The sequence below is a fragment of the Pinus tabuliformis genome, chromosome J (assembly GCF_031772625.1).
Source record: "Pinus tabuliformis cultivar Carrire ecotype Pingquan chromosome J, CPIR1, whole genome shotgun sequence".
Taxonomy (NCBI): domain Eukaryota; kingdom Viridiplantae; phylum Streptophyta; class Pinopsida; order Pinales; family Pinaceae; genus Pinus; species Pinus tabuliformis.
In genome coordinates this window covers 489375355-489400852 of record NC_142295.1, presented here as the reverse complement: position 1 = coordinate 489400852, position 25498 = coordinate 489375355, and the positions used below count along the sequence as shown (strand labels likewise).

General features: G+C 36.8%; 1 pseudogene across 1 annotated transcript; it reads left to right on the top strand.

The window, feature by feature from the left end:
* Nucleotides 1-8021: 8021 nt before the first annotated feature.
* Nucleotides 8022-11473, top strand: LOC149227924 (uncharacterized; annotated as a pseudogene). Its single transcript, XR_016248332.1, has 2 exons — nucleotides 8022-8831; nucleotides 8941-11473. The product of XR_016248332.1 is annotated as an uncharacterized LOC149227924 (transcript).
* Nucleotides 11474-25498: the final 14025 nt, after the last annotated feature.

The window sequence follows — 25498 nt, the reverse complement described above, 5'->3', positions numbered from 1 at the left end:
AATGTTTTTTTCAGAATGTATTCAGTTTTCATTCTGATTTGATGATATCCTGAACGAAGGTCCAACTTGGTGAAGTAAATTGATCCATGCAATTCATCCAATAATTCATCAATGTTAAGAATGGGAAATTTATCTTTAATAGTGAGCTTTTTGAGCTCCCTATAATGTGGAAACATGCACCATGATCCATCCTTCTTGTGCACCAATACTACTAGAGCAGAGAAAGAGCTTTGACTAGGTTGAATTATACCAGCCTCTAGCATTTCTGCAACCATACGTTCAATTTCACTCTTTTGTGCATAGGGATATCTGTACAACTTGATGTTTGGAGGAACACTTCCCGGAATCAAATGAATAGCATGATCACGGTAACTGTGGGAGGCCTTTGGGAGTTTCAAATACCTTGGAATGATTGTCCAAGACTTTTTGGATATCTAGAGAAATAGATGATTTCGATGTGGGAACCTCTAACGAACATAATTTTTCAATTACGCCTCACTATTCCTCCTTGAGAAGCTTTGTCATATTGTTAGAGCTTATTATCTTTCCCAGTTTCCCTGCAATACCCCTTAATTCAACTTCCTTTCCTTCCACACAAAATTTCATGAAAAGTTCTTGAAAATTAAAAGCTATTGTACCCAAAGATTGTAGCCATTGGACTCCTAGTACAACATCAGCACCACCCATTAGAATGGAAAGCATTGGGCTATTTAATACATATTCCCCCATGGATAACTTGATGTTATGGCACTTTCCAGAGAAATTTATGGTTCCTCCACTTGCAATCATCACTTGACACTTTGGTGCTGGGTATAGGAAGCTGTTAAATTCCTTGGCTATCTTACAATTAATAAAATTATGGGTACTGCCTGAATCAATCAACACTATTACCTTTTTCTTCTCGATATGTCCTTCTATCTTGATAGTTTGAGGACTGGTGATCCTGGACAATGCATTACAAGATATGGTTGGATTCATTTCTTATTTCTTGATGTGATCTTTCACTTCTTGAACCTTTTTCTTTTTGATATGTCCTTCTATCTGGAGAGTTTGAGAAGTGGTAATTCTTGCAAATGCTTTACAAGATATGGTCGGATTCATTTCTTCTTTCTCTAGGGTTGGTTCTTGGTGTATATCCTCTTCTTTTGATGTTTCTTGATCCTTTTATTCCTCCTCTTCACAATCTATGTAAAATAATTTCTTCTTGGCACACTTATGACCTTTAGTCTATTTGCTATCACAAATGTAACAAAGCCCTCTTTCTCTTTTTTCTTCAAATTTTTGTGGTGTAAAACTTGTAGGTTGTGGGAGGCTAGGAGCAAAAACACTTCCATATTTATAGTTGTGAGTGGTGGGCTTCCTTGTTTCCATAATTTTTCTTTTAATTTTTCTAGCCAACTTGAATTCCTTCTCCAATGAATCAGGTTCCCAAAGATGAACCTCATGTTGAAGGTTATTCTTTAAAGTCCCTATGAAGACATCAATCGTTTGTTTCTCCGGAATATCATTTACCCTTATATTCAATTTTTGAAAGTCATCAATGTGCTCTGCCATTGAACCCTTTTTTTTGAGATTTATCAATTAGCTAAAGAAGGTGTTTCTCTTTGTGTCCACTGGATTCATGATGTGGAATCTTAGATGATTTGTGGAGGGAAATTCAAGTGGACAAAGAATTGGGCACCCCTGTGGATAATGATAAAGATAGCAGAGTCCTAATATCTACATGCAGGTTTGATATGCTTAGAAGAATGGGGGCAGATGACTTCTCCATAGAAATATAACCGCTATTCAGGGATGAAAGGTGCAATTTTTCTGCAAGGGAGCTTTCAAAACCGACAGTGCTCCGACAAAAGATATAGAGAATGTGGCCACACAAATTGGGGGAGAGTGTAATGGTCTGTTGCTGGCCATAAATGTTGTAGCGACAGCCATGAGGGGTAAACCTAGTGTAAATGACTAGCATCTTCCTTTCAGTCAGATCAAAAATATGGATCCTAGTTTTCTAGGATACAATGACATTGATGAAGGTCTCTATCAACTTATAAAATGGAGTTATGATCGTTTGCCTGGTTCCAATTTCAAGAATTTCTTTTTATATTGTGTTACCTTTCCCAAAGATTGGTGGTTCAATGTAGACTCCTTAGTGGAAATGTGGATAGGGGAGGGGCTAGTCAATAGTAGAGAGACTAGCTATTTAATGGACTTGGGACTCAGGTATGTAGATTTATTAGTATAACGTTGCTTGTTTCAGAGTGTTTATAATGACTATGGGCATAGGAAGATATAGGTTCATGACATTGTCCATGACTTGGAAATGAATATTGCGGAGAAGGAAGAAAAATTCCTCTTCAAGACACGTAATTTAATTTACCATTCTTTCATTTTATATGTAATTTAATTTTACTTTCTATATATAAGATTATTTAATAACCATGATGCAAGAGATTATTGGTTTCTCAAAAAATTATAAACTAACTTAGATTCATTTTAATTTCAGATTACAATGATTAAATTTTAAGATGAATATCAACTAGTTGTAAACATAAGCATAATATTGTTGGATAGTTGGAATTGTCTAGATGGCCAGTGGTCTAGTGAAAATATTTGCAAGTGTGTTGGAATTAATGTCAACAATCGTGCTGGGAAGATGTGTCGCGCAATTGGCATTGCCTAAATATTGGCAGGAGTGTTGGCATTGATGTCAACTAAACTAGATTAGATGCTTATTGCAACAGGTGTTGGCAGTGATGGCCCAGGAGGAATCTCATGTAGCTGCAAGCTTCATGTAGAGAATCATCATAGTAGCAGTCTTACTAAAGAAGCCATAAAATGATCACCTTGGTGTTTGTGAGTTCAGCTGCCCAGAGAGTCAAGGAGAAGAGATTTTGTAGCAAATTTGTTGGTAGAATATGGATTCAAAGCCTACATTGGACCCTCTCTATTGGAAAGTTCTCTAAAATAAGCTTTCCAATGATATGCGTACGTTCAAACATGGATTCCTAGATCAAAAGATATGGTTTGTTGAAGTTCAGGGTTGTTATTCCTTGAGGAGGATGAAATATCAGAATATCAGAGGTCAGCATATCGACACTTAGGATATTGGAGTATTGACATATCGGAGATCAGAATATTAGAGGTCTAGCATATTGACGCACCGGAATATCGGTGCATTGGCATATCGGAGAAAAAGATGTCGGAGGTCAGCATATCAGCACATCGATATATCAGAGAACAAGATGTCGGAGGTCAACATATTGAAGCATTGACATATCGGGGATTATAATTTCAGAGGTCGACATATCAATGATATCAAAATATTGGAGGTTCGGTACATCGAAGCAGGTTGTATCGAAGGTTGGAGGATATCGGAACCCCAAAGATTGACATATCAGAACATCGACATATTGGGGATCGGAATATCGGTACTTGCTAAAGTGAGGAACCTTTAAAAGTTACGATATTCAATAAGTGTTGATAAGCCTTTATAAGCACCAAGGAATGCCAAAAGAAGATTAACAAATGATTTCGGTGCAAAACCAAAGGTTGATGGAGCCTCTTCTCTCTCCTCTAGCAGGACACATGGTAGCATATGATTAGCCCTGATAAGCCAGGTGGCATCTGACATGAGCATGATGTGGTAGTATGATAGGAAAAATGGAAGCATATGGTTGGCTCTGATAAACTATAGTGGAATATGATGTCGGCATGATGTGGTAGTCCAGCAGGACACATGACAACATATGATTGGCTCTGATAAGCTACAGCAGCAGTTGGTGTCAGCATCACGTGGCAGGTATATTGAACCTTATTGGGTAGGCTAATGGGATAGAGCTGGGTGACACGTGTCACCACTATGGAGTTGCCATGTGGAGTGATGACATATTTGAGGTCGGCATATCGAAGGATGAAGACACAAAACTCTAGAACAATTGGAGTTTGGAAAAATTTTGATAAAGAGGGCTTCCGGTATTAGGTTGACACCTAGTCATCAGAGTTTAAAGAACCAAGGGCGCAGAGTAGTTAACAAAGGGAGAATGGCCCCCAACAGAAGTTTGAAGGTTTAACACCTTAATGCTAAGTGGAAACTCACAACTCTTGGTCCTATGATGATAAATGTGGTGAGCCTTAAGCAAAAGGAGCTAAGGTTCAATCAGAACTTCACAGAAGTTACGATTCAAAGGGGGCTCCAATATGGCATTAAGCCGATGGACACTGGCCAGGTCATATGAGGCAGTAAATGCTCTGGGAGCTAAAGCTATCGAAATTGAGGAGTATCATAACATTGCACCATTTTTGAGTAACAATGTGGAATTTATCTGATAAGACAGTTCAAAGAGTTAAAGGTGTATGGGTCGGCAGCTGTGAGGTTGAATGTAGGAGCAGAGGAGTTGTTCTCAGGAGTAATGACGAATGTCAAAGATTGTTGGGTCAAGGTAGCAAGGACCACAATCTTAAGGAAGGAGTGTTGGGCCTACCTTGAGGTGAGACAATCCATCTCTATGCTCCTATGCACGTCTTAGTGAGTTAAGTGAATGAATGGATTAGCTACCAAAGAACAAATGTAGATTGGCGGATTTGGTTCATGGAGTCAAATGGATCAACAAAAAACTCTGAGACAAGGCAACGAGGATAATGGTCCATAGTGAAGCCATGACAAAGTACAACTAAGTTGTGTGAAACCATGAATAAGCATGGAAGAGCCTCAGTGATAGGAGATTTGTTCACAGAGAGGATGATGCCTCATTGGAGTGTATAGGTGGACTGAGAATTAATTCTCAGTATGGAGAAACTGTCAAGTGGCCATAATCATGTTTAATGCATTAGCAGAGACCAAGTCAAATGCAATAGTAGAATGGAAAATCTATGCTGAAATACACTCGTGTAGTGTGAATACAAGACAGGAGCGGCAACATCAATTAGTGGGAAGCAGAGGAACAAAACCCATGAACTCAGATGAGCAACATGGGGGAAACAACATTGTTGCTAGAGAGATAAGTGGAAAAGCACCGTGTGTGTGCTGCTATGTAAGGCTAAGAAAGCTAGTTCTGCAAAGAAAGGTTGAGAGTGCCTATGCAGAGGTAAGAGACCTCAAGAGCCACACTGCTGTGTGAGAAAGGCCGAAGATTGCGAGACGATGAGGGGGAGATATATATTATTTCATCATTTTTCATCATTCAAGTTACTATCAGTGTCTCTCATCTCAACAAACTAAGATAACTAAGAAAAGTTAAAGTTAAATTGACCAAATTAATATTAAACATATTTAGCATATTTAAAATGATCAAAATAATTATACGTTCAACAAATTTTGTATCACTGCACACTACTGAAACCAACCTAGATCCATCTTAACCATGGATCTATCAAGCACCAAGAGGGATCAAATCTCTCGAGGTGCAAGCCTTTCCTCAAATTTTGCACTTAAAAAAAGGTTTGCACCTCGAGAGATTTGATCCCTCTCAGCACTTGATAGATCCGAGATTAAGATGGATCTAAACTGGTTACTTTACAAAATTAATATTCACAATAATCATTCAACCTCAAAACAATTTCTTCTAAAATATAGACAAAACACAAACAAAAACCATTCCCTTTTAAAAACTAATTTTCAAAAACAGTATTACTCATATTCAATTCAATATGCATTAAACAAGTTAATTTAAACCTAAATATAATTAAATTGAACCGTACTTAGCAAAAAAAAAATTAATATTAAAAGTTTTTTTTTTGCAATAAATAAATAATTAAATAAAAAACCTTTACTTTACCTAAGGATGAAAAAAACATACCTATTTATTAAATGTTAATAAAAGAATAATATTGAAAAAAAATGAAAGCGAGAGATTTGAACGATTTATAAAAGAAAATAATAAAATATTTGGCGTATTCTTTAAATGATTTTTCATTTTTGATTTAAAGTTTTGTGGTGGGATGTGTCTTCAGGCATCGTATCCAATCGTTAGATGCACAAGACGTGACCACACGGCAATTCTTATTTCAGAGATTATTGAATACTTAATGCGGTCTGACATTAGAGATTATTGAATACTTAATGCGGCCTGACATGCGCGCAATTTAATTTTTGCTTTTCTTTTCGACGCTGCTGTCTCGATGGGCGTGCTTTCACTGAAAGGGCGAAAGTTAAATTGCATGCATGTCAGGCCGCATTAAATATTCAATAGTCTCTGAAATAGGAATTGCGGTGACCACACAACCATTTCTTCCCATTTCCTTCCTGCTTTTTTTACTCCGACATCCTCTTTTTGCCTACACCACACAGCTGCGAGACTCGAAGCATAAGATGCCAACGCAAAAAGTGCGAGACTCCAAGCATAAGATGCCAACGCAAAAGCAACACGCAAAGCATAAGATGCCGAGAAGAGTCTTGGCTGCTCTGGTCCACCAGTGGGGACTTGTACTGCGACAGCCTCCACAAGTTTAGTAATCTAATCTGATTACGTAAAGAGTCTCTACAAATTTAATGATCCAATCAGATTTAATAGAGATTTCTAATCTCATTTAGTCTCCTCAAATCCAATAGAGATTTAGACAAAACTCTCTATGATTGACTATAGATTTACTAATGCACTTCAAGACCTTATTATTTCCGTTAAACCAAAGATTATTTTCTTTTCTAAAGTTGAACCAAAGATTTTTTCCTCAAGGTTGAACCAAAAAGACAAAGTTAAAAAAATATTTCTTTATAGATAGTAAGACGATATACCCTTGAATATTAAATATACATTCCTGCTTCACCTTTTTACATTGCTGGAGAAAAATCTAAAATCGTATGGAAGGGAAGGTTCGTATCAACCTCGTAAAGCTTTCTTGGTAAAACGTTGGCTGTCATTTTTTAAATGTATGTATGGCACAAAGGCATGATGCAAAACAACCCATCGTCATTATACAAAACAACTTTATTAAACATTAATTCATGGTTTCACATTCCATCTTCTCATAACAACATTAAATTCCTCATTTACATACCATATGATTAATCTTTTTCCTTTAAGGTCTTTGGTCAAAGTTGATTATTTTGTTGGTTGGAGAACGGACAGGCTGGCGATGGGGGCATTTAAATTAGTATTCAATGAATCAGGTCAGGTTTGAAAGATGCTTTTTTTAAGGGTGAGAAAGCAGTTGTCTATAATGCGACTTTTTGAAAACTTTTCTGATGGGTTTTTCCGGTCGAAATCCGGCAGGAATTTATTGGAATCGCAAGTTTGATAGCTAGTTTCTGCACAATGAAAGCCTCCGAAGGGTTTTTCAGGGTGCTGAATCCAAATATAGAGTTAAAAAACCATTTTAACTGCAACAAATCAAGATTTAACCTCAATTTCTTCCGCCGGATTCCGTCACCAGAATCTCCAAAAAATCGCATTATAGAGTAGGTGGTACGTCACTATCTATACCTGAAAAATAAAAATTAAATAGTATTTTTATTAGTCGGTGGAAATATGAAATGCAAGTTGTCACAGATGAAATGGGACCACGCTGCCTTGGTAGTTGGAAAAGTGGTGTTGAATCATGTCAGCTTTGAAAGAGGCTTTGAATTTTACAAAATTACAAGAGATCAGCAGGTGCTACTTCGCTATCAATGGTTCCAGCTATAAAACATGAGTCGGTGGAAATATGAAATGCAAGTTGTGAGAGGTGAGTTGCCGAGAGAATCTACTTTTTGGGAGTGCGTGCAAAGATGGAGACATTGGCGTGTATGATTGACTATAGATTTAGGAGGTTTAGTCTCCTCAAATTCAATAGAGATTTAGACAAAACTCTGTATGATTGACTCCCAGTCAAAAATAAAAAATTACAAGATGCTGTTTAATTAAAAAAATCAGAAGATGCTTGACAGCACCTCAAGGTGAAAAAAAAGCATCTTGAAAAAAATACCGCAGTTTCTCCTAATTTTCTCTCAGTTCCTGCATACAAGTTCGTACCGCAGTTTATCGTATTTTCCTCTGTTCCTACATACAAGTTAGTTGCAAACTTTTGTCTGCATATTCATTCTGTGCTCTGCTGTGCTTTTGTTTGAAGTTGCAAAAGCCGTGTTTCTAAATTTATCTGCACACCATCAACAACTTTTTTCATTGCAATTTTTGCCATAATTTCTTTTCATCTCAGGCTCCTAGCTTAATCTAAATTTCTCTTCACAACATCAACATTTTTCATTACATTGTTTTCTGAGAATTTCTGCTATTCTCACACTCTTCGCTAATCTCATCCCTTGCAAGCTGCTTCGGTAATCTCATGAACATCCTTCGACCCATCACCTCTATTTGTATTTTCGAATCAGCAATGGCTCAATCTTCCTCCGCCTCCGCAACAGCCTCCACCGCTCCTGATTCCGACTACGATGTGTTTATTAGCCATCGTGGTCCGGATGTCAAGAAAACTTTCGCCAGCCATCTCTACCGGCGCCTGAAATCACATGGGTTGCGAGTGTTTCTAGATCAGCCTGAGTTGCAACGGGGAGAGTACTTAATTCCTCAGATTGAAGCGGCTATTCGATCTGCCTCAGTGCACGTGGCTATTTTTTCCAAAGGATATGCCGAATCAACCTGGTGTCTTCAAGAACTCGTCTTAATGTTGGAGTCAAATTTTCCAGTAATTCCAGTGTTTTACAACGTGAAGCCTGCGGAGCTCCGGTGGACGCGGGGCAAAAAAGGAGGGTATGCTAAAGCCCTCGAGGGACTAGAAAAGAAGACGACAGCTGATCCTGAAACTGGTGAAAAGAAGTTGCGGTATGAGGCCAGCCTAATTAAAAAATGGAGAAATGCGCTTTCTGAAGCTGCAGGAATAAGCGGTTTTGAGCTGGAAGCGTGTAACGGGTGAGAACTTAAACACTTCTCTGGTTATTGTATTATGTTAGGTGATATATGCATAGACTTTCTTTTCTCATTACTTCGCTCTATTTTCTTTTTTCTTGTGAATAACCAGCGATGAGGGAAAGCTGGTAGATGATGTGGTTGAAGGGGTTTTAAACAAGGTGAAGAAACCAGCTAAAGTAACCGTTTCTTCTGCACCACTGCTTCAGCCAGTACCGCAGTCGGGCTTTGTGGGAAAGCGGATCAAACATGACCAGGATCGATTGCAGAGATGGCTGGAAAATGAAGATCATCAATTTCGCATAATTGGTGTCTACGGCATGGGAGGCATCGGCAAAACATCTCTCCTCAAAACACTCTTCAACGCCTACAAGAAAGGTAATCTGTTCGAAGCCGTAATTTGGACAGTTGTTTCTCAGAATTGTAGCATTTCAGGGTTACAGGCTGATATTGCAAAGCAAATCAATTTAGATCTTGGGAGCAGCTCTAGTGTTGAGTTAGCAAAGATGGAGCTTTCTGCATGTCTGAGGGAAAAGAAATTTCTTCTCATATTAGATGATATGTGGAGGGAACTTCAACTGGATGATAAAGGTAGCAGAGTCCTAATCTCTACGCGCAGCTCTGATGTGGTTAATAGAATGGGGGCAGATGACTTTTCCATACAAATACAACCGCTATCCAGGGATGAAGGGTGGCAATTGTTCTGCAGAGGAGCTTTCAAAACAGGCAGTGCTCCGACAGAAGATATAGGGAATGTGGCCACAAAAATTGCGGGAGAGTGTAACGGTCTGCCGTTGGCCATAAATGTTATAGCGGCAGCCATGAAGGGTAAGACTAGTGTAAATCACTGGCATCTTGCTTTGTGTTAGATCAAAAATATGGATCCTACTTTTCTAGGATACAGTGGCATTGATCAAGATCTTTATAGGCGGCTTAAATGGAGTTACGATTGTTTGCCTGACACCGTCTTGAGGAATTGCTTTTTATATTGTGCTACCTTACCTAAAGATTGGAAGTGGCCGGCGACGTCCTTAGTGGAAATGTGGATAGGGGAGGGGCTGGTCAAAAGCAGAGAGACCAGCTATTTAATGGACTTGGGACTCAGGTATGTAGATTTATTAGTAGAACGTTGCTTGTTTCAAAGTGTTTATGATGATGCTGGGTCTTGGGATATACAGGTTCACGACCTTGTCCATGACTGGGCAATGTATATCACTGAGAATGAAGAGCAATGTTTCTTGAGGACACGTCAAAACCTCCAAGAGTTTCCGGCCGCTGGAAAAGGGATCCATAATTGCAAAAGAATAGCAATTGGCCATAACAATATTTCTGATTTGCCAACACAATTCAGCTGCCCCAACCTCCTCTATTTGAACTTGCACTATAATGAAAGTTTAAGAGAGGTTCCAGATGGCTTTTTAGTCAATCTCACCTCTCTCAGGGTTTTGGATCTCTCTGGCACCAAAATAGAATCGTTGCCCATGTCACTGTGGCATCTTACACGGCTCCAGTATCTCGATTTGTCTGAGACCTTAATCAAGGATGTACCTGAAGACATATGCAGTCTTTCTCAGCTTCAGTTTTTGTATCTTAATAGCTGTAAAAATCTAGAGTCATTGCCTCCTAAGATAAGAGAACTTGAAAATCTCAAGACTTTAGATTTAGAATATTGTTGTAGCTTAACAGGGATTCCCCGAGAGATCTCTCAACTTACATCATTGAATACATTATTATTGGGGACATCAGAGACAGTGTTTGACAGTGTAATGGAGGTGGAGGAAGTGAAGAGTAGTGTTTGCACTTTGAAGGATCTCACCAATTGCTCAAATTTAGTGCAGCTTCAGGTACATGTAGAGGCAGTGTTTGACAGTGTAATGGAGGTGGAGGAAGTGAAGAGTAGTGTTTGCACTTTGAAGGATCTCACCAATTGCTCAAATTTAGTGCAGCTTCAGGTACATGTAAAGGCAGGAATTGAAGTCGAGGGAATACGGGCAGGAATTAAAATGGGTATAATGGGAAGTTGGTTACATATGAGGGACCTGGCATTGATATTCGATGCGGAAGACCATGATGTGCTGGAGAATCTCCCCCGAGACATGCAGAGCATGAAGAAGCTACAGCGTTTTTACCTTCAAAATTACCATGGCAGAAGTCTACCCAATTGTATTTGCGAGTTTCCACAATTGGAGAGGTTATATTTGTCTAGCTGTTTTCAACTCAGGGATCTTCCTCCCTTGGAGAGGTTGCCAAATTTAAGGTCATTGCCATTAGAGCGCTGCATTAACTTGAAGGAGCTGGGAATAGGGGCATGGGGAAGTGTGAGGGGATTTCCGAGGTTAGAAAGTTGACGCTGAAAGACTTACCTATGTTAGAGAGTCTGGGAAGTTCATCATCAGATGATGTTGTGTGGAATGAACAAAGTCTGCCTAAACTTCAAGTGTTGACCATAAAAGATTGCGTCATTGAAGGGATTGCCCCGAGGGATAAACAAGCTACCAGATTTGGAAACCATAAAAGTTCAACAAAATTGGTGGGAAAAGAATGATGGTGAAATTTTCTTAAAAGAAAAATTACATCATTCAATTGTATTCATGGAATAGAATAGAATAGGGTAAATATTAAAAAAAAATTAATCATATTTGTCTTTTCCATTTATGTGATGTATTTCATAAGAAAAAGTATTATTCTTTTAACAAATAAATTATCAATAATACTGATTTTATCATTTTTAATTTATATTATTTTTTTGCGCAGATTATTAAGTTGAATATTTTAAAAATCAAAAATTAATTTTGAAATTTTAGAAATTTAAATTATTATTTTTTAATTAATTCATTTAAAAGAAATTAAATTTGTTAACTTTAAAATTGAATTATAAGGAAAAAAATATATTTAAAAAACAAAATAAAAAATAAAAAATTCGTAATACACAAACCATTAATAAATAATACTCAAACTTAATTGATGATTTGTGTGTCATTAATTTTCCAGGGAGGAGTTGTGAGAGTAGTCCTCCTCTCATGACGTCATTAACAGGATAGAGCGCCATGCCAACTGACTTGGTCTAAATTAATTAACCTCAATTGGTTTCAAAATTCATTATTTTACAAATATAAATTAGTTAACCTCAGTTGGTTAGAATTCATTATTTTACAAATATTTGTATACCAGCAGCGGAATACCGTTTCTACTTCGACGTTTGAGGCATTGCAGATAAACGTTGACAGAGAATATTGTACAGATTGGTCTTTAAAATTCAGGGCAAAAGTGATTTATTGGTTTTTCACCTAAATTTATTGAGCAAATATACATGAATTTTATGAATTAAAAGTTTAAAGTCGTTATTTGATATTTTTATTTTTAATTAAAATAATAAGATTTTTATTTTATTTGATATTTTTATTTTTAATTAAAATAATAAAATTTTTATTCTATTTAAAAAACAACTAAGTTGACACATGATAATTTGATTATTTTATAAAATTAAATATATCTAATCTCATTTAATTTTTTAAATGTTAAAGGGTTAGTGAAATATATATCAACTAAAATTTCAAATATAAAGTTGGTTTCATATCAATTTTTACATGTAAATTTTATAATTTCAATTTCTTATTATAAGTGATTTCAAGTGTTTAATGAAAATGTAATGATAGTTCCAAGAACAATTTAACATGCATTGTATATATACTTATGTAAAAACTTTAAGATGAAAATAGATCTAAATTTGTTAAATAAGATCTCAAGATATATATATATATATATATATATATATATATATATATATATATATATATATATTTGCTATCACATATAATCATACATGTGTCATATTATATTACCCTTCACTAGCATTAAAAAATCATATTGTGATACATTACAATGTCATAAGATAAATAAATTAATTATAAATAGTAAAAGTTAATTAATTCTAAAAAGAAATATAAATTATAAAATATGTACTTTGTAAGAACCATAAAAAAGACATGAGATGCTCCACAAGCCCAACAATGAGCATAGTTTAAGAAATTATTTAATAACCATGATGTAAGAGATTATTGGTTACTCAAAAAATTATAAACTAACTTAGATTCATTTTAGCTTTGGATTACAATGATTAAATTTTAAGATGGATATCGGCTAGTTGTAAACATAAGCATAATATTGTTGGACAATTGCCATTGTCTAGATGGCCAGTGGCCAAGTGAAAATATCTGCAAGTGTGTTGCCATTAATGTCAACAGTCATGCCGAGAAGATGTGTTGGGTAGTTGGCATTGCCTAACTGTTGGAAGGAGTGTTGAGATTGATGTCAACTAGACTAGCTTAAATGCCTCTCGCAACAGATGCTGGCAGTGATGGCCCAGGAGGAATCTCATGGTAGTTGTAGGCTTCATGTAGAGAATCATCACATTAGAAAGCTTACTAAAGAAGCCATAAAATGATCACCTTGGTGGTTGTGAGTTCAGTTGTCCAGAGAAACGAGGTGCGGAGATTTTACATCAATTTTGTAGGCAACAGATGGGCTGAAAGCCTATATCAGTCCCTCTCCATTGGAAGTTTCTTTGAATAAGCTTTCCAACAATATGCGAAAGTTCACAAATGGATTCCTGGATCAAAAGATATGATATGTTGAAGTTCGGGGTTGTGATGCCTTGAGGAGAATGAAATATCGGAATATCGACACTTAGGATATCGGAGTATTGTCATATTGGAGATCAGATGGTCAGAGGTCTAGCATATCGACACATCAGAATATCAGCACATCGGCATATCAGAGAACAAGATGTCGGAGGTCAGCATATCAGTGCAGCGACATATCAGAGAACAAGATGTTAGAGGTCAGTGTATCGACATATCATGGATCGGAATGCCAAAGGTCAGCATATCGGTCATATTGGAATATTGGACGTTTGGTACATCGAAGCAAGCTATATAGGAGGTTGGAGGATATCGGAACCCCGGAGACCTCAAAATTCCCCTAATGATGACACTGATGACATGGATTGCATGATGACATGAAAATGCCAAGCCATTCTTTGTTTCTGCTTGTTTTGTGTCTTCTTGAGAATGATCTGTTTTCTACCTCCATGTGGCTTAGAGATGAGGAGTCTTTAATGTTATCAGGTCTTGGGATGTGGTTGCAAATTATGTCCCTTTGTTTTCTCCTTATTGATCAACTTGTATCTTCAAATACAGAGGTGTCTTCTAGAATGATTTCCTTCTCCATCTCCCTCTTCATCATCCTGTCATATCATGATAGAGTACTTGCATATGCAATTCACTCATGACAACACAACGTCAGTCCAATAAAACCCCTAGTCTAAGATGTTGCATGATGATCCACTGGCTAAGCTGGAACTGGGTGGAAGGCTGAGGGGGACGCTCAGTGACTGTGCAATTACGCAGCTCAGGCAAGGGTCAAGTTTGAACCTTAAGACTGTGCAATTTGTAGTTCAGGCTATATTAGGCTTAGGATTGCGTAGTTAGGGAGTTTAGAGAGCTAGGCTGAGGGCTTAAGCATTGAGTTTTCCCACTGCTCAGTGCTACAGGGAGGCCTAGTGATTGTGAAATTAAGTATTTTAGGACCTTAAGGTTGAGGCTTGAGGACCGAGACTATGGAATGTGCAATTCATCGCTAACTAGAGGGAAGGATTGCGTAGTTTTGGAGCTTAGGGGCTGGGTTTGAGCACTGAGATTGCGCAGTGCGCAGTTTTGTGAGGCAAAAACTATGCATTGCATAGTGCCAAGAGGCAAGGCTATTGCTTCATGGATGAGATTGCGCAATGCAAAGTCCAGGTTAGCTGAAAGAGGCTGAGTGGACCAGTCAGGGATTTTTCCCAATTTGACTAAGTGTCATATCAGTGAAAGAATATGGGCAAAGGCATGACTCTGAACATGATCACACCCTTAGATTATTTGACGACACAACAAGGAACACTCAAACCGCATGAACAACATCCTCTACTCAATGCGACAACTTTGCAATGACTTACGCCAAGTGTGACACCAAAGATACACTTTGCAACAGTGCTTGAAACTTTGGAAATGAGTGTGACACATCTTTACATGGTAAGACCAATTCATTTACGCAAAGATTTCCCCTTTAAACCACCAAAACTAGCTTTTGTGCAATGTGTGACACTCCACATGATAAAAGATGGAACTTTGATTTCCTTGCAAGTGGGACAAAGACACTTCAAGAAAACACATGCAATAACTCTTAATGATTGCGATGACAATAAGTAAAATCAAAGTATGCTTTGAAAATTTGGGTGTAGGCCAAAATTTTGGAGGGTTTTGTAGCAGCGACAATAGAATTATTGTGAAATGCATGACCTAATAGATGTTATTGCAACTATTGTGAAAGGGATTTAGACCTTCTTGATGATTCTTAGATAAGTTTCAAATCTCTATGTTCATATATGCATTCATGACCTGTAGATTTCATGGTCAACATGTGTTTGACAAAATGTCTGTCATGGTTAGGCCTTGTTTGGTAAATTTATTGCCTAAGTTTTGTATGGACGGATTTGTCTTTGTGTCATTCATTGTTTTGGAAAGTTTCATCAAGTTCTAGGTAGTGACATGGAGTCTATTCCTGAAAAGGTGGCACATATTTCACGATACTAGGCATGAAACTATGGAATTAAGACTGCAATCACTCCCTTGTAGGATTATGAATGTGACTATATGCTTTGAGTCACATGGATGTTGGCTTGTGCATGTGAGTGGATTTTAAATCTGTGAAAAACAAAGTTAGCTCAGGGTCTGGGCACCTAGAAGGGTGGTTTAGCCTTTGGGGTCCTGTAACACCTGAGGGAAGTCAGTAAGGTTTTGGTTCATCAATTCCACTTCCTTAAGGTGATATAAGAGGTTGAAGCATATCATAGTAACTTTTTGTCACATGTTTACTCCAGTGGGTTGGTTAACTTGGGTAAAAGTGGGAGGAGGATGTTACAGGGTGGTATTAGAGCTCCCAGGTTCAACGTTTGGACTGGATGGTTGAAATGTGGTTTGCAAGTCAATTGTCTATGTGATTGTTATGCATGCACTGTTATAGTCATTGTTGCAGTTTGTGGCATCATGATGCTAACGTGTTCCCTGAGATAGAGCAGGAGATGCAAATCAATAGAACAAGGTTGCAACACTAGACTTCGGGGTAAGAGTAGATCCTTATATATGTATTGTATGTTTGGCATGCAGGTATGTTGGTTAATCATTGTTATAAGAATTATGGTTATATAATGTCTGTCATTATATTATTGTTTTGATGATCTGTAAACTGCCATGGATATTCCATTGGACAGTTCGTCATAACAGATCTGATAATAATATATTAAAATTTTGAATTTTTACACTATTAGAATTTTATTAAACTTCTAGATCTATAAATTTAAATGTAATTAGTGCATGCATGCAAACTAAAATTATGAATAAAACTAGAGAACGAAAAAATAAGCTCACACACACACATAAGACACAAGATATACTCTGGGAAACCCTTTCGGAAGAAAACCCAACTAAAAGATGAGGTCGCTTTGCTCCCGTTCTTTGTCTGGAAATATGGTTGTAAGTACAAAGAAGTAATGTTTGTGGCCCGCAGGATGCTACAATGCACAAATCCTCTCTATGTGCTCTACCTCCCATCTCTCATGACTATATTTACTCAACTATGGAACAAAATGCTCTCAAAAGAATGGAATACCTATTTCTCCTAGTGGCCTGTTTATAACACACCCCGATAGCCTACTAGTGGTTAAGGTTTGAAAACATCAAATCTTAACTAGAGCTACATTATAGTCTCTTCTAGAGTATTTTACATCAAAAACACGTAGCTAGGCCCATTTCCATGAACAATGGGGCTGACACGACATCCTCCTGAACTATAGGTGTGAAAACAGGAAGGTCAACTTCTGAGTGGCATAACTTTGCATGCAGACTGTGATTAATGTGCTTCTTGCACCATTGGAAATATCTCTGTGTGTAGAATAACATGAAAAGTTGCATGCTACAATAGCAAATATTTACCCCCAAAAAATGTCATTTGATGCCTCAAAAAGCTCCCGAAAGGTTTCAGACCCTGTTTTGCCAAACTATGTCTCGCCAGTAAAAACGGTCCTGTGAGCTGATTCCTCCACTTTTTCCACTCCAAATGCATCAAGATGGATGAAAAAAATACAATGATCCAATCCATATCATGTGGTTACATGTATGATAGATGCTAGTTGATCAGTGTGGTCATATGCACATGCGTCAGATAGTCACGAGGATAGTAATTTGTTCTTATATGCATTGTGTTCATATGCATGATGATTATGGTCATTGCAACTAAGATATTAATGTTATATGTATCGTGCTAATCTATATTTGCCTGTGTAGATGGTTATGGTTATGATATCCATGTATGAGTCGATATATTTGTGATATTATGTCGTACTAATTTGGATTGACTTGTGTAGATGTGATACCCTCCCCTAAGATACATTGAGGTATGAGTTGATTATGTTGTCTTTTTGGTTTATCTAATATGGTATGTTTATAGATTGTTTGAATGTTTAATTAATTGCATGATATGAGTATGTCTCTATGTTACACCAGACAATCCCTCTTGTGGACAAGAGTAATCTCCCTAGATCCTAAATGGAAACTAGAAACAATCATGACAAATGAACTAGCTCTTTCCCTAAGTTGAACTTCTTCGAATTATAAGCAGTCTAGCTAATGGATAGGCCTCTTACCGGTTTTGCGAAATACCTGATGAAGATCCCTGGTTGTGACTTGATGCAGCTCTTCAATGCTTGATAAGACCTACAAACATAAACTATAAAATGATCAAAATCACATGTGATATAATAATTCAAACAACTTAGCCTAATGATCAAGGAAATTAGGGATTGAACTTGCCTTAATGAACATAATAAACAATTGAAAACTATTCATCATTCATAAAAGACAAAATCAATGGGAGAAAGTGCTCATTTGTATTAATCAAAAGATAAGAGGAGCCTTACAACCTTCGCCTTGATGCCATGAGGTCCCTCCCAAATGCCTTCAATCTCCTCCTTAGATAACAAGCTCTCCAATCTCAAACTAACATCATAAGTTTGTATTCTCTGAATTCTAACCTCCTTCATCCCTCAACCCTCTAGTCCTTTTATAGATCAGAGAGGAGGAAGTTTCAAATCCCTAAGAAGAAGATGAACCTCCTTTAATGAGAGATTAGGTTACCATGAGAAAAGGGATGGAGATGAATCTTATGAGGGTTATAGCTCGAATAGTCATCACCTGGAAGCATTCAGTTGGGAAATATTAGACCAACTATGTTTCTAGAATGTACTTTTTATTTTTACTTTCTAGAATTCACCTGCGCAGATTTATAGTTACATATAGAGTACAACTATACGCTGTTCTTAGTGTCAATTTCAGCGCATGCACGGGAAACGCTGGAGAGATAGGCGCAGGTGGAACTTAATAAGGTGTGAGAGCTATTTGACACAAATTTCTCATGTTCTTCAACATATTTTGAGTTTTTGTATTCAAGCTTCTATGATCCATAATGAATTAAACAAAGTCTTACAGTAGAAATCACATGAGAGAATTTTTTTTTTTGGCCGACGCGTTTCGAACCAAGAAGTGTGGTTCATTATCAGAACCAGATGAAGAGGCAGACCATGGAAAAGGCTTAAATAGAGAGCAATGTAGAGACATAATTTCAAGTAACGGCTATATTTGAACAATAATGTTTAAATTATAATATTAATTTATTAAAAACAAATATTATTAAGTAACGGTTATATTAAACGGCTAGTTTTTGAAAAAAAAATTTAAATAATGATATTATTTCATTAATTTATTAAAAATATTAATAGGTAACAGCTATATTAAACGACTAGTTTTTGAAAAATAATATTTAAATAATAATATTAGTTTATTAATTTATTAAAATATTAATATGTAACGGCTATATTAAACGGCTAGTTTTTGAAAAAACATTTAAATAATGATATGATTTCATTAATTTATTAAAAATATTAATAGGTAACGGCTATATTAAACAGCTAGTTTTTGAAAAATAATATTTAAATTAATTTATTAAAACCAAATATTACTAGTTCTTGAAAAATAATATTTAAATAAATTTATTAAAACCAAATATTACTAGTTTTTGGAAAATAATATTTAAACTGTGATATTAGTTTATTAATTTATTAAAAACAAATATTAATAAGTAACCACTATATTAAACAACTAGTTTTTAAAATAAATAAAAAATAATCAAAGTCAAACTTTAAAGGAGGGGAGTCAAAAATGATAAAAATGAGTGATGACCCTAATCGAGACAAGATCATTTGATAAATAAAATAACTAATGGAAATAAAATAAAATAAATTAAAAATAATTAATAGAAAAATAAATAAAATAAAACAAAATATACACAAGTCATATATATATATATATATATATATATATATATATATATATATATATATATATATATATATATATATATATATATATATATATATATAAAAATAAATAAATAAATAAATAACAGAAACACACACACACTCACACACATATATATCCAAAGAAAAACAATCAATAAATATTTTGAGTTGTTTGACTTCTAAGGGAGTTGGTTTCAACATGTTCACGGATGGTAAAAATATCCATAAACTGATCAAGTGGCATGGCGACAAATTGACGTGTAACATATTGCCCCCTAAAGTGTGAAGTCTGAAAAATAAGTTTAAAAGATTGAAGCGCTCTATCATTCCAAGGATCGGATCAGAGGCAATGGTCAGAAACCTGCAGGGGACATTCAAGGGAACACAATGCAAAATATATATCAAAAATCATCTTTGAGGTAGGCATTCCCATACTCATAATAAACTGAACCCAATGAACAAGCATGGAAAAACTAATATCATATAGATAGTATACACAATAAGGACACAACCATCTGTCTACCTAATCATGAATATAAAATCTCCTCGCAACCTGGATTGATGAAACTAGATCCAAGGTCTTGATCTCCATCTCTCAATCCACAGTACGATTCAAACCATGCGAGTGAATGTCTCGAAGTCAAACATGGCATAAACCACTTGATTACTGGTCAATGATGTGAACCGTTAACAAGCGCGAGAGAAACAACCAATAATGACAATGGTTATCAAGGTACTCCCAGTACAATCTATGAAGTGTGAATATGTGATCTTAAGTTGAACAGTCATAGAATTGACGATCAAAGGCCAATGATGAGAACCTGTCGTCGAAAGCAAAAAACCTGCCATTAAGGCATGTAGGCTTCAAGGTACTGAAGGTTTCTAAATTAGCTTCCTAGATAATGAGCTGAAGTCGATAGGAAGTGATTCATCATAAGAAAGCCTACGACACGAAACATGATACCAGTTTTTGAAAATAATTGCAAGGACTAACTAGAGGATGTCCAACGCGAATGAAGGTAAAGATTTTGCAAATGGATTTGAACCAAGGTTGAACTTCTCTTGAATGCATAATGGCACTATAGCGATTTGGCAGCATTTGACTTAACGATACCCAAAACCATGAATACTTTCAATGAGGTTGATTAACTGTAAGGAAAATGGATTTCCCAACCCAGACATGAATGTGACAAAGCGTTGTGTTAAAGAGCGACATGCTACCTTTTAACTGATGATGTAGAATGGACACTTTCCCCAATTTTCCCCCACCATTACTGGCAAGTACCTCTTTATTTTTTACAAGATTGAGGAGGATAGCATATGCTTGGACTGTAAGCTCATCCTTCAAATGAGTCCATCAAAGCATTTTTAATGAGCCCTAAGAAAGAATGGTGCAGTCTTGTCATGCTTAACGAGTCCTATACTATTTAATTTTTTACAAGTCCAGTAAAGAGGTAACTCGATGTCGTTTTCTGTTAAGAGTTTGCAAAAGACACAAAAAGAAAACTCATTCTGCTCTTTAACCGTAAAATTTTAACGAGCCCGAAGAAAGTAAAGCTCGACGTTTTTCATTTTTAGAGAGTCAGAAGAAAAACATATGTAGACTCCATCAAGTTCTTTTTCGTCAGTTTAGTCTCTCAGGTCCAAAAAGGATAAAATAATACAAGAGATAACTCTATTGACCATGTTTGATCAGCGTATATATTTTTCGTGAACAGTCTTGGCTCAGTCCGTAAAAGGGGTAAACTTATACTTAGTGGACGGTTGTTCATTTACTTTTATGAGTTCGAACAAGAAAGTACTCGACAATGTTTTCGTTTTGAAAAGGGCTTAAAAGAAGACTCCATGATTTTCGCTTTTCGTAATTTTTTTAAGAGCATAAAAAGCGATAAAAGTCTACTAAAATGTCAAAAATGATTTATCTTGACTCTATAAATGATCCTACACATTTAAACTCAATAACCCATCATAACTGCTCAAAAAGTTGTTTTCCTTCTTAAAAAGATTTAAAATATAAAAAATAATATATATATTTTTAAGCTAAAAAACTTATAAAAGTGGGAAAAAGTAATTTATTTTTACCATTTGCATTTTCACCAGTTCATAGGAGAGAGAGGGGTTTTTATTGTGAAACTTCCAGGATTGATTATGATCTAACCAGTGGACGAAATTGCGCACCGTTTCTTCCAGGTAGAATATCTATCCATAACTTAGTTTTTTATTCGTTTATTTTTTCATTTTAAGCTTTAATTTGGTTTTCTAGGACAAATATTTGTCCCAAAATGTGCCCTCGGCCCTGTGCGGGTTTCATTCAATCAGGCCTGCGCAGGCTGATAAAATTTTCCATATGAAAATTCTTGGCCTGCAGGCAGAATTCTGCAGGAAATTTCCGCGTAGCTGCACACTTTCCATAAAAGGGCAGTCGTGCAAGCATCATAAACTATTTTTAAAACAAATTTTGAAGCCCAAAAAACATGAAATGAATTTCAAAAAATCTTTTAACTGCTTTACAATGGTCATTTCAGGTCATTTGTTTGCTAAAAAATGGAATGGAGGGAAAGAGAGAACGAAGCCAATGATGTGGCTGCTTTGGCGGATTCGACCACTTTGCAGGTGGTGGGCTCCAGTATTGCAGCAATAATGCTGCAACTCCTGGGACTCCCTTCTTTACTTTTATCAACCCGGTAGTTCGTAACAAACTTGGAAGCGGCAGTGCTATATGCACAAGTACTAGCTCTTGCCGCGGCTGTCACTTGATCAGCTGGCACAAGTCCGCTAGGAGCTTAGGCCAAATTCTATAAGCTCTTAGAAGAAGCTTTTAACTGATGGATGAAAGCTAACTCAAGGGAGGCTAACCTACTTGTAGAAAGAAACTGAAAAGTTGAAAGGAAATGCAAACCCTAGCAAACCCTAGTTTTACCAACTAGCCCTACTGATGCAAGAAAAAGGATGAAAGCTACTGAAAAAGATGCCATTGACTTCTAGGAAGGTAAAATGCATGTGACTAAGCTACTTCTACAGTAAAATCTGAAAAAACATCTTTATATATTTTTGAATCATATTTGTGGAATTATCTTGCATGTGTTCTGCTGTTGTTGACTGTGCAGAGGCGAGGTGAGGAATGGAACTGGCGTGGTGCTTTCAGGAGGTTGGGAAGGTGAGAAGAGGGTCTAAGGGGTCCCTAGAACCCTTCCAGAGAGTTTCACAGTGTTCGGATATCAAGAAACCGCTTTCGTGAGCTTCTACAGGAAGTCTGCAGGGGTTCTACAGGATGTTCTGTAATTTGTACAGGATGTTCCGAAAGGGGATTTTGGAGGGTTGATGGAGGAAGAAAGGTGAAGAAGTGGGTGTGGAGGTGAGATAAGTGTGTGAGGAGGTCCAGGAATTGGTGGATGGAGCTGAGGAGTGGTAAGGATGGTTGGATTTGTTGAAGGAAGGGTAGAGCAATGTTGCACACAAATATAGAAATTAGGGCGAAGCGAGAGAATGTAGCAAATGTAAGGCAAGAATCCGGGTTAGAGGATGGCGCAGGTGGGATTGATGGAGTATGGGTAGATAGAGAGGTATTACAGGTGCTCTGCAAGTTATTTCTCAAACTGAACAAACAAAGACTCGGAAAATCAAGGACGTAGCTACTTTAACCTAATCTGACCTAAATAACAGCGAAGAAAATGAACAGAAGTTTATTTGCAATGAAATCATGTCAAATAGCTATGAAACTAAGCAATCACGAACCTCAGCATGTAACCACAATTGGTATCAACTTCTGCAAATGAGAATCTAACACTAATAATTGCATGATGAAGCAAAGCCAGTGTTTTTGGTGGCGGCAAGGACACCTTGGTCCCAGCTCATGGTCCCACGGAGGGAGAGGTGAGATCAGGGGTGCTTGATAGCTTTTTTCTAAAGATATTCTCTGTTATTAACTTATCAAATCAATCTAAACATGAAAAACATTTTTAATCATCAACAATGACCTAGGTAACTAAGCAAGATTTTAACCTACTTAACATAAATTATTTTGCAAAGACATTAAAAACAAATAACAGTACATGAAGGAAGCCTTGGCACTTGGGTTGGGCCCAACCCCAAGAGCTATAGGCTCCTAAGAAAAATCTCAGAACTGATGCCAAATGAAACTGCTTTCCATTACTCAGAAATAACCATGTCACAAAGAAAGTTGTACAACAGAAGCTACAAAATGAGCTGAAAAATTAACAGCACTATAGTGCAAAATACAACTACTCAAAAAGTAACCTACGAAGGCTGGAAACCTTCCTATTAATGCACTACGAGGGTCTCCAAAAACCCTCCTTAACTCAAGGGGCTCGGCTGCTCAAACTGCCAGTGATCAGTCACTTTACACAAAACTGCTCGGCTTCCCTTGGGAATCCTTTTCGGTGGCCTGCTGAACTTCGAGCTGAGGGTGGAGAATTCGAGGAAGGGGCCATTTAATTCAGGAGACACCCTTCCTATGAATCCTCACCCTTGTTCCTTCATGCCTGGCTGTCATCTGGCTCATAATTGCTTGGCCTTGGTCCAAAATTTGTCCAAAAATCTGCAATAACCACGTGTTAGCCTTCTTGGTCGAGTGACTATTCTCATTCGTTCAACTAACATAAATATACTAAAAAAAAATGCATAAAATATGAAAAATGGTGGATTGATGAAGGACAGTTAGGCAAAATGAGCCCAATAAGTTACCCAATTCCGGGGCTTATCAGCAGGCTCTCAAGACTTGTGGCCTCTTGAAATAATGGCTAATCCTTGGGATGAAATCCCAGGTAGATCTGATGACATGGTTGGTGAGGATCTGGAATGTCTAGGAACACTATTTTGTGATTGTTGATCATTTCCTCACCATTGATGTTGATGACATCCATTTCCTGACTGGGTTGTCTAATCAGGGAGCCGTTCTTTCACTATTTGGATTGAGAGTAGGGGGAGATACTACTGATGGATACCTACAACGCTTTTGTATGGGTGCACTACCCAAAGATAAATGGATTGACATTCAATCCATCGAACTTTTACCCTTGAAGACCATTGCTTTCATTGTTTGTAAACTATGTGGCAATGTTGCCCTTCATTTAGCCACATGAGTACAGATGCAGACGGTCGTGGAATGCTGGGAGTCCATGGTATACAACTGGTGCGAGGCAATAGTGGTAAATATGAAGGGCCAATTGAATAGGTGCAATAATGGTAAACTAAAAAATTTCGGTTATGGTGCTATTCTAGTTGATTTTTCCCTAGAGAGGGTTCCTATTCTTCGGCCACAATAGATTCCGCCAGACGAGGGGGGTTCGAGGAATCCATGCTTGATGAGGTGGGTTGCACTAATGGCGTGCCATGACAATGATGGTCCTGTAGTGAGGTATATGACAGAGTTTTTTGATTGGTTGAGCCAGCAGATTGTTCCCATCGAGGACTTTTCATATGTCGGGTGTTTGGTCAATTTAGTGTGTCCTAAATTGCTATATAAATTGTCAATCCAGGAGTTGTAAACTGTTGAAGTGAAGTGCACTATATATGCAAGATAACTGATTTCTTATTTCTTTGTCGTTTTTGATTTTTGGTTTGTTTTTAGGTTTATCTTTTGTTGATTCCCTAATGTGAGATGGCAATTCTAAAAGTCAAGTATGGATATAAGTGTTCAAGGCAATGGTGACCTCTACAATGATTTCCAAACTTCAAAGTTCTAAAAAAGGTTTTAAAACTTGCAATGATGAAATCAATTCCTAAGAGAAAATAAAAATGTACCTAAATTCTAATTAAACCAAATAGTGAGCTAGTGACTATGAAACCCAGTATCCTTGCTGCTGTATAAAAAGAAAACTGAACTCAAAGCAATTCAAGAACTGTAAGCAAAGTAAACTAAATCATATTACATCAACTCATATTCTGACCCCTCACCATTCGACTCGCTTTGGCTATAGGAGGTAATCATAAACAAATTGAGTAATCTAATATCTAAATTGCATAAAATGAAACTAAGATCAAACTACGCATTCATACTTCAATCCCTCACCATTCGACTCGCTCTGGCTATAGGAGGTAACTGAAAATGACATGAGTAATCTAATCATTAACTTGCAGAAAAATAAACTAATATCAAACTACGCATTCATACTCCAATCCCTCACCATTCGACTCACTCTGGCTATAGGAGGTAACTGAAAATGACATGAGTAGTCTAATATCTATCTTGCAGAAAAGT